This window comes from Tamandua tetradactyla, chromosome 10 (genome assembly GCF_023851605.1).
Source record: "Tamandua tetradactyla isolate mTamTet1 chromosome 10, mTamTet1.pri, whole genome shotgun sequence".
Lineage (NCBI taxonomy): Eukaryota > Metazoa > Chordata > Mammalia > Pilosa > Myrmecophagidae > Tamandua > Tamandua tetradactyla.
Window position 1 is genome coordinate 109,101,679 of NC_135336.1, and position 9,900 is coordinate 109,111,578.

The 9,900-nt window shown below is 37.4% G+C and overlaps 1 pseudogene across 1 annotated transcript; it reads right to left on the minus strand.

Moving 5' to 3' along the window:
- Positions 1-1,965: 1,965 nt before the first annotated feature.
- On the minus strand, positions 1,966-9,024 carry LOC143647767 (cyclin-Y-like protein 1 pseudogene; annotated as a pseudogene). The gene is made up of 3 exons (XR_013158179.1): positions 8,822-9,024; positions 5,338-5,500; positions 1,966-4,342 (listed from the first exon to the last, which is right to left on the minus strand). The product of XR_013158179.1 is annotated as a cyclin-Y-like protein 1 pseudogene (transcript).
- Positions 9,025-9,900: the final 876 nt, after the last annotated feature.

A 9,900-nucleotide genomic window follows, 5' to 3' on the forward strand; every position in this document is an offset into this window, starting at 1 on the left:
ACTAGCACTTAATTGGGAGATTTCCCTGCCAGCTGTCAAGTGCTTTCCAAGTAGCTCTAGTCAAGAATGCAGCTTCTGGGTAAGGGAACAGTCATATTTCAAATGTCAGAGGAAAGAGTCGGGTAATGGAAGATTTTAGCTAACCTATAAGCTGTAGCTAAATTAGTTTCCAAAAATCACAGCAAAACCTGAATATAGAATAAATACAGAATTGTTTTCCAGTTAATACTGGTTTAAGCACTTCTTTAAAACTCAAGAAGTTTTTACTGGAGACAAGAAATTAATCCTAAACTGTTATAAAACCAGGATTTAGTGCTCGTTGGACTTTAATAATGTATAGGTACACTGGGTGCGTGAAGAAGAAACGTGAAAGAGCCATTCATTATGGAATCTGGTCTTTTTTTCTTTAACCAGGAAACACTGGGCCCTAAGTTGTCTTAGAATGAAACGTAAATGTATGAAATTGCTGATAGGCAACCATTTTTGAACTACAGAAAGCAATTTCATTTGGTTCAAACATTTCAGATTGCTCTTTTCCTTGTAATGAAGTCTTGAGCTTACAATATATTAAAGCTCGTTGTAGTCAGTGTTATAATAGGAAAAAAAATGGAAATGAAAATAAATGAGTCCAGGAAATCAGATACTTTTTATAGTGTTATTTTAGGGAACAAATCTTTCCTAGGTATCAAGTATTGAGAAAATTGCCATTTACCATGCTACTTGTGTACCATGGTATCTGTGGCCCATACTACATGTCCAAGAACCTACTAGCTTTCAGTGATTTTTATATTCTTAACCTAAGTTGGCCCAACTCCCCCACTTATCAAATGTTGTGTTGCTGTCCAGAATTAAAGATAATGGGGGAAAGAGCAGTTTTTAATGATACTACTATTCAACCAACTTGTTCTTGAAGCCACAGATTTACGTCCCATGTCCCTCCTGCAAATTTTTCATTTACCTCTGACCACTCATGTCAGCATTTCTACTTAGTAACTGGCATATTATTATGATGTGAACCCTCTGATAAATACCGATTTATATGATAACTTTTTCCCTTCTAAACTACTCTGATATCTTCTACCAGAAACTTATCAAGAACAAAATGTTTTAGTTATCCATTATATGGATAAAATGCCAACATTCACAGGATTTAGTGAGAATTATTGAAGCTGAGTTGTTGAGGCTTTGTTTTATTGTTTTTTGTGGGGGGGGCAGGCTTCGAGAATCAAACCCATGTCTCTGGCGTGGCAGGCATGAATTCTGCCACTGAGCCACTGTTGCGCTGCCTGAGGCTTAGTTTTAAAAAAGCCTTTCTGAGATTTTGTCTAATTGAAACATAAACTTGAAAACAGCATTCTAAAGCTATTTTAGGTGGCTTGTTTAAATTTGCAACCCTCATTCTAGTTCATTTTCTTTCCTGTTTAACTGAAAAGGAAAACTGTTTAAAACGTTTTTAACTGGGTGGGCCATGGTGGCTCAGCAGGCAAGAACGCTTGCTTGCCATGCCAGAGGACCCAGGTTTGATTCCCGGTGCGTGCCCATATTAAAAAAAAAAAATTAACTGTTTAACTGCTCAAAATCCTCAAACATTCTCATTCTACACTGTTACTGTAGTAACTTCTACTCTGTACATTTCATCTAATTTTCTCTTCCAATGTGCTCTTTTCCCTCTTAAGCTCAACCACAAACTATTCAAAGATGTCATCGAATACACCATACACTAATTTAATGCTATTCCCTATTGAAATTCCACTAAACCCGTATGTATTAAAAAGGCTGCAGAAGCATATGCATTACTCTTAATTTCTATGACTTTGAAGGATTTTAACATTTTAAAGTGCCAGTGATTTTAAGTATTTTCAGGTTGAAAAAAGCATATAAGCAAAATAAATGCTTTAGGATCTATTGGGACTGATTTGAAATGTTAGGCTCAGACATGAGAATACAGTAATACATTAGCCGTACTTAAATTAAAATAGTTTATTAGCTTATCTTTTAATATAAACATGAGAAAGAAAACCACTATAGGTTGTAGCATTCTTTTCAAAATACAATTGCAATCAATACTAAAATCTCCAGGCTCCAAACTCCATAAAGCAATGTTTTTTGAGGTGGTAGACTGTAATACTTTATATATGATTATTTATGTCTCTGTTCTTTAAAAATGATGGAACTACAGCACTCAATATGAGACGAAGTGTTACAATACTGAAAGTAGTTCTAATACAGAAGTGCTGTTTTTAGGCAAAATTCCTACATGTACATTTGATAAGGCAGGAGAAAAAAGAGATTTCACAGAGTTGACAATGATAATTAAAAAAAATATTTCAAATGTAGGTGACACTTTTATCATCAACCTCTTAAAATTACTTATTCCCTACTCTTTAAAGCTGAAATCAGGGTCCCTATGGAGTGTATAAGTTTCCTCTTTAAACTCCAGGACTTCATATAAGATGACTACAGATAGCTTAATGTACCTGTTTCCTAATTATCCACCACTAACAGGGTCCAGTTTCTTTCTTTTTTGGGGGGGGGTCCAATTTCTTTTATTACATGTGAATTTCATTGCTCTTCATAATCTCCTTTTACCAAATCTAGAGAAAAGAAACTTAGGTGATTAAAACAGATGAACAGTGCACAGCCTTGCAAAGGACTATTTTAAAAATAGGAAAGCCCTTCTATGGAGATTACAGGTGTTCCAAAGTCTTGGTGCAATTTTAAGCTTTGATACTAGTAGAAGTATAAGTGCTACAAAACTTACAAAACATCATTTGAAAGCTTACTTAAATTTGTTTTAAACTTACGTAGTTTCATAAATTTTGAGTATTAAGCTTTTAATTTTTTGTTTCAATGTCTGCCATCTTCAAGAAGTCCTGAAACAAAAAATTAAAATTGAAAACAGACTCAGAATTCACAAAACTAAGTGTTTTGTGAATTTTCAGTATTAAGCTTTAAATTTTAATTTTTTGTTTCAATGTCTGCCATCTTCAAGAAGTCCTGAAACAAAAAATTAAAATTGAAAACGTACTCAGAATTCACAAAACTAAATGTTTTCTGAATTTTGAGTATTGAGCTTTTAATTTTAATTTTTTGTTTCAATGTCTGCCATCTTCAAGAAATCCTGAAACAAAAAATTAAAATTGAAAACGTAGTTAGAATTCACAAAACTAAGTATAAAAGAAACGAAAACTTTCAAATGTGTTTTTTAAAGGTTTGTTTGCATTTATACTTATGCTACAGTGCCTGGGGCGCCCAAAATGCACTTTATAAAAGCTTACAACTGCATCAAGATTTCCAGATACTTTGTATCTCATTATGTGCTTGTTATCATTGGATCACCATGTTGGTTGGAATTATTAACTAGATTTTAACAAATAACAGGAAATTATCTTAACTAGATTTGAACAAATAAGAGGAAATTATCTCAACTAGATTTTAACAAATAAGAAGAATTATCTTAACTAGATTTTAACAAATAAGAGGAAAGTATCAGAAAATGAGACGCAAGCACCATTAGAGTTCACAAGCAATGAAGTGTGGACATAGCAGATGTAGATAATCAATAACTGATACTTTCTCTGTTGATAACCCAACACTACTTATTAGTAATAAGTAGTGCTTCCAAGGAATTTCAGTACATGCTATCCAGCAGCTTTTTTGTTTAAGTTGACTGCCAATGACTAGCAGCTTCAGTGATACAGTAGGGAGGATGAACCTTTTAGCACCTAACAATGCTAGTCTCTGCTGCTAAGTGGTTTTATAGTTGTTAAGAGTCCCATGTTTTAATAGTAATACTGCATTAATTTTAAAGGCATATGCAACAATATCGGGGTGGGTGGTTGGGGCAGGAAAAATAGGAAAAACATAAAAATATATGGTTAGTGTCTTTAAAATTTAAGTTATTAATTTAAAAAACCACACACTGTTCACAGCTACTGCCTAGACAGTAAGCAAACATCTGTGTGTGAGTTGGGAGCTTTCACTTTGGAGTGGTTTTCATAACTCTGTTTACATTAAAAAGGACAGAAGAGTGTTACATTGACAAGGTCGCATTCTTTCCCATAGAGTGTAATCTTCGCTGTCCACAAGTCTCTTGAATTTGAATTTGATGTCTTTTCCTTAGATGAAAATATTAACTTTGTTGGTTTTTGAGCAGGAGTGGTGACGTTTCTCCAGTCTTTGTAGATGAGGGGTTTTATGATGTTATAACCCCTCATTTCTCTCTTTAAGAGAGGATGGCATTAGAGCGCTGAATAACGATGAAATCATCAGCGCTGAAAGACCGTCTCAGAGCAGCTCTATATAAATATGTGTACTTGTCTTCACATAATCTGGAAATGACCTAGGAAAAAGTCAATCAAATAGAATATAGGTACAAGAATCAAAAAATGCATTTAAAAAAGGTTTCAATCTTAAAAGGAATCACCAATGATGAGCCACATATGGAGAGTCTGTTAGAGTTCATACATAATTACTGCTACTTTGGCTATCTGAGATCTACATGTTAGGTTCTGAGAAAGCTACTTCCTGCCAATTCACTAAGAGACAGAGTAATACAGATTGAGGGCTATGATTAGATTGGCAGAGCAAACAGAAACTTACTCTACTGGAGAGGTCTAAGACTGAAGCACCAAAAGATGTTATTTCACTTGCACTTTAATTACGGTAGAAAAATGTATCACTCTAAAGTACCTTCCAAGGTACCACAGAAAGTGTGAATTTTAAGAATGTGTTCATTTCAGTTATAATTTTGCTGTATTCACACCAAAAATCATAAGCCATAATATTGCCGTGTCCTCGGTAAATTACCATTTCCATTAAACCCATGCACTCTGTACATCTAGTATTTGAAACACTTACATGTTATACCTTCTAAATATAGGTCACTCTGCTTAGCCACTAATGCTGTCGAATAAACTCATGAGATTAAACTGCTATATGTATAGTAAACACTGACATGAATTTACAAACTGAGATAAAGGCAGTCAAGAGTAATAAGTAAATTACATATGTAAGTATAATCAGGGAAACAATCCTATGGGTTATGTAGAAGGGTAGAGGTTCAAAAGGAAAACTATTAAAAACATTAAATTTCATTAGAAATATTCTGAGTTACGGTAAGAAGAGATAATAATATCTATCATTTTTGAAATGTGGATCCTTGTATAAACCATAAAAGACACAGGAAATATGACTCCAAAGGGTTAAGAAGATCCACAATGTGTTAATTTAAAAACTTCCTATTTTCCTAATCACTTCTTAATATTATTGATTTAGTGTCAGATGTAGGCTTTGGTGGCTGAGTGAGAACCCAGCTTAGTGACTTCACCACCTTACCTCTAGATTTTGCGCTCTTTCTTTGCTAAGAGGAGCAAACAGAAAATTCCTATCGTTGTCACCAGCTAAGGAACGAAGGTCAAAGTAGTATTTGGCATAAACACTGGCAGGAACATCAATATCAAACTGTAGTAGCTCCAAACAATGACTTCCTATCTCAATCCTAGGGGAGGAAGGATATAACAAAATAACAAGACAATTTTTAGACAATTGGACTAGCTTCAAAAATATCATTGAGCTACTAGGATAGCTCTAAATTCTGTTTTGAAACAAATGAAGGCTACCCAGCTGGAGTAACACACTCATGTTCAAACAAGGTACAGCTATTTGTGGTCCTTTCTGCATCCCAGCACTTTGAGTTTGGGACGTAGGGGAAAAGGTTACGGCCCTCTTATGCTCTCGTGCTGCTGACTCGGGGGCTCATTCTTCAGAGTTCCATTAGTGCGGCTGTACGATTCATACTCTACACTCACTCACAAGGCCCACTATAGTGATCAGATGAAAGGAATGATGTATGCTGTTCATTAACTCTGAAGAACTTGCACACATTTCCACCGGGCTGATAACAGGAAGGGGCTTATTGAAGTAGAGAAGCGCCAACAAAAGGAGTGGGCACATCACCACGGCAACAAATGAATCCATCCAGAGGTACCGATTATCTCTGAGGAGGTAAAAACTCTTGAGGCAACAAGGATTCATCTCAAATAAATACATAAATAAACAAACAAGCTGTATTCGATGGGGAAGGGGCTCCCCTCCCCTTGCCCCACTGCAAGGGGCTATGTCAAATGGCATAATGCAAGTCTCTGCCCACCTTAATTTCACTAAGTTGAGAAACTGTCACTATGGCAGGACAGAATATTCTATTTTTAAATTCTGGAAGGCAGAAAGATCAAAGATGTTTTGACTAGACTAAACCCATTTTACAACAGGCCCTTTGGCAAAGCACTGGATGTAAAAACTTAGTATTTCTCCTGTGTTGGGAGGGAAACCCCAAGATGCTGAGCATGCACCAGCCCTCTGCAGAGCATGACACAAACACATATGCAGTCACCGTTTAGTAAGTGGGAAAGGAAAATTCGAGGAGCAGTCCTTTGCCAAGTGTTCAAGTAAATGAAATCAGAGTACATCTTACCTTCACAGTAATCACATTAGGGAGTGTCTAAAAATTGTCTAAAAATGATAAATACCTAAAAAAGCATGCTAGAAGCTTTATTTCTGGCTTTTAATATGTTTTAATATTTTATCCACTGGATAGGTCAACAAATGCTCGATGTTCTACGGTATGGAGAGCAGTGAGAATAAGAGCGGAGATGTTGTTTCTCATTTGAACTTAAAACCCAACTGAACCTACCACCAAGATTAATCTGTTCATACGTCCGTAAGTCTATAGAAATGTAAATCAGACTTTGCTTTGATAATCAGCTAATCAGGACTCAATTTACTACAGAAATAAATGCACTTCACTATGCCTGTTATAGTTTCTCCACTAATAAATTTTAATTGTGCAGAAATACAGTACTTCAAAGGATTAACATGTCTATTAATAGAGGCTTAGTCATTGAAGGAAAGCATTATTCCTACAGAATATGCATCTTCTGGTTTTTGTTTTGTTTTGTTTTTTAAATGGCTAGATGGCTGAACAGCAAACCATTTATAGGCACAGCCAACTTTCTGACTAGAAGCTGTTCAATTTAACTTCTTTTGAAGGGAGATATATTCTAAGAAAGCATATAGATGGAAAGTTTTAACAAAAGTCTGATAGAACTGGTTTTAAAACTTTTCAGTTTTAAAATAGACTCAATAGTAGTCAACAGCAGAGGGACAAAATAAATGTATACGAAATACCTTGTTTTAACGCTTTCCACTTTCTGAAGATCATGAACAAAAGCAGCCTGTTACAAATAGAGCTGCTTCCTGGTGTTTCTTATCATACACAAAAAGCATTGTTTAAGACTAGTCTTGTAGCTAGATTCTGCCACTACTCACTGGGACAATCTACATGTTTCCCTGCACACTCTCTGATACTGTAACAAGAGCCAGAGGCCCAGCCAGCTTAGTTTCAGGTTTTTAGAAAGTATCAGCCGCCATCATGGCAGGGTTAGTGCTCCTGTTTATGAATTTTCCTTCCTTTGAGGGACCAATTTGAAGATTGATAACAGCAGTGATCAAAGTCAAAGTAGCTTCCGCAACTTCCAAAAAGTACTTCCGCTCATTTCAAGTCCATGGTGGAGACGTCCTTTGTCACCCCACCCTTTGCTAAGATGGCCAGCAATATAACCATGACCATTTAGTTTACACTATTATCGAAGTGGTCCTTTTCACAAAACCCCATTCTAACAGCAATCAACATTTGCTGGCTCCCCTTCAGAAGTATCCTCACTTCAGTTTCAAATATGTATAGTTTGGTAATTCTGAATAACATTGAGTGAGGTCACTAAAACACACCCTTGGCCTTTTCTGCCAGGATTTTAATCTCCCTATGCTGCTCATTCTAATCAAGAGGTGCTCTCATTTCCCTAAATGCCACCCACAAGGAGCGTTTTCCCCATCAAGTAGGCATGCTGAGAGTCTGCTGGAAACACCTCTGACTCATCCTGCCTACTACCTTCCAGGTCCTTCCCAGTGGCAGGCTGGCCACGCTGGCCAGGCTGGCCAGGCTGGAAGCCCTCATTAGGTTTGGTTTCCTGTCCCATGTCAGCGTGCATGTGGTCTTTGAGTAGCCACATTACTAACCAAGGCACCTCACGCTCTCAGGCTCAAGACCTCACAAAGTGCTGTTACGAATGGCTGAGTACCCCAAGAATCTCTTCAACATGAGCACTGGTTTCTCAGACTGCCTGAGAAAGGAGTTTCCAGTTTCCATAAGACCTACTTATTAACACATGAAACACTCCCAATAGGGAAGGAGATAGGAAAACATGAGTTCTGAAGCTTTTACATTTGGCTAATTTTGTTCCACACCAAGGAGTGCCCATCTTATATCATGGTTTCTGCAACAACAGATCCTCAGATAAAGAAAAAGGAGGGTGGGGGAAGACAGCAAAACCAAATATAAAATGTGTGACTCAGATTAAAGCTGTAACTTCAATAGTCCAGGGGCCACCTAATTCCTTGACAGTAGTCAAACACTTACTTCAAACGCCAGGGGTGTACCTCTTAAAACTGGACTGGGACTGGTAGAAAGCTTTAAAAATGCTGTAAAGATATTTACTGTGCTATGCTGTAAGCTTTATCTATCAGAAACCACCAGAAAAAAAACTTATCAAAAGCATATTATTACACTAACACATCAGTAACTACCAATTAATGATGTAAAATATGAATTTGGACCACAGCTGGAGAAAAAGAAGTACATAGTTTTATGCCTATTTCAGGTCTCTGCACGTTACCTTTAAAAATATTTCTTAAAATGTAAACTTTATGAGAGCAAATGAGGTATTGGAAAATGGTTAGAAAATTCACCCAAACCTTATGAACTCACATGTCCTCAACTGTAAGGCCCTGGAGGATCTCGCAGTCCACCTTCCATGCAGCCTGATTTTCCCAAACCTTGGAGGCAATGAGAATGGCCCCCAAAACAATTCTTCTCCAGGTAGTGGGACAAAGGTCGATCTCAGCATAAGTTAAAAGCCTTTCTAAGTAAACCTGCAAAAGTAGAGCACTGGTCTTTGATTTTAGTTCAGTTTAAGTGCCATGACAAGAACTATTATGAATGGTAGATGTTTGGACTAAGAAATGCCTTTTATTCTTCCCTTCTATAGAGACTGCTCAGTCAACCTGAGCAAGAGGCCAGATCACAATTAAGGCAGCTCCCTCTGCTGACCACTCTGCCCATGTAAATTTCCAGCCCAATTCTGGTCATGGGAATGACTGGACATTTCAGCAAATGTCATCCTGAAGCACACTGTATTATCTTCAAACTCAGAAAGGGCAGCATGTCCCAGCCCAGGGTGGGGAGCCTGCCTGTGCAATGTGCCACACCTGGCTGGTAGTTAACTGGTGATTTCACAGGTAGGTAATGTTTGAATATGTAAAGCCTAAGTGGTGATCCTGAGTATGTTTTTATCTTCTTCTGCTCACAGGAACAGTTTTGTGCACTAGCTTGCAGAAAAGAACTGGTGACCGAGAGCCTCCCAGTGGCTGCTGTGCAGCACAGCACGACAGGCAGCCGTGCGCATGTGCGCGCTTGAGGCCAGTCTGGACAGCTGGGAGAGTCCTGCACTCAGTGCCTTTACAAGAATACACAATCTGCAGCTCAATCAATTCCCATCGATTTACAAAGCAGCACAGAGCCACCAGTCTCTTTCCTTCTGGGACTCTAAAACCTGACAGTTTGTGAGATGATTCAGACATCCTTTTACATGTAGGGAATATTCATCAAACATTGTATGTTCTTAGATTCTGCTTCCATTCTCCCAAAAACTTGAAGCTCTCTAAGAACCCTTCTCACAGAATTCAACTTTCTACCTTATAGGAGTTAAGCAGAAGCATCTCAACAAAACTGGCAATCCTTCAAGCTCCTGTCACCTTAACTGGCATGTTTGCTATGTACTGATACTC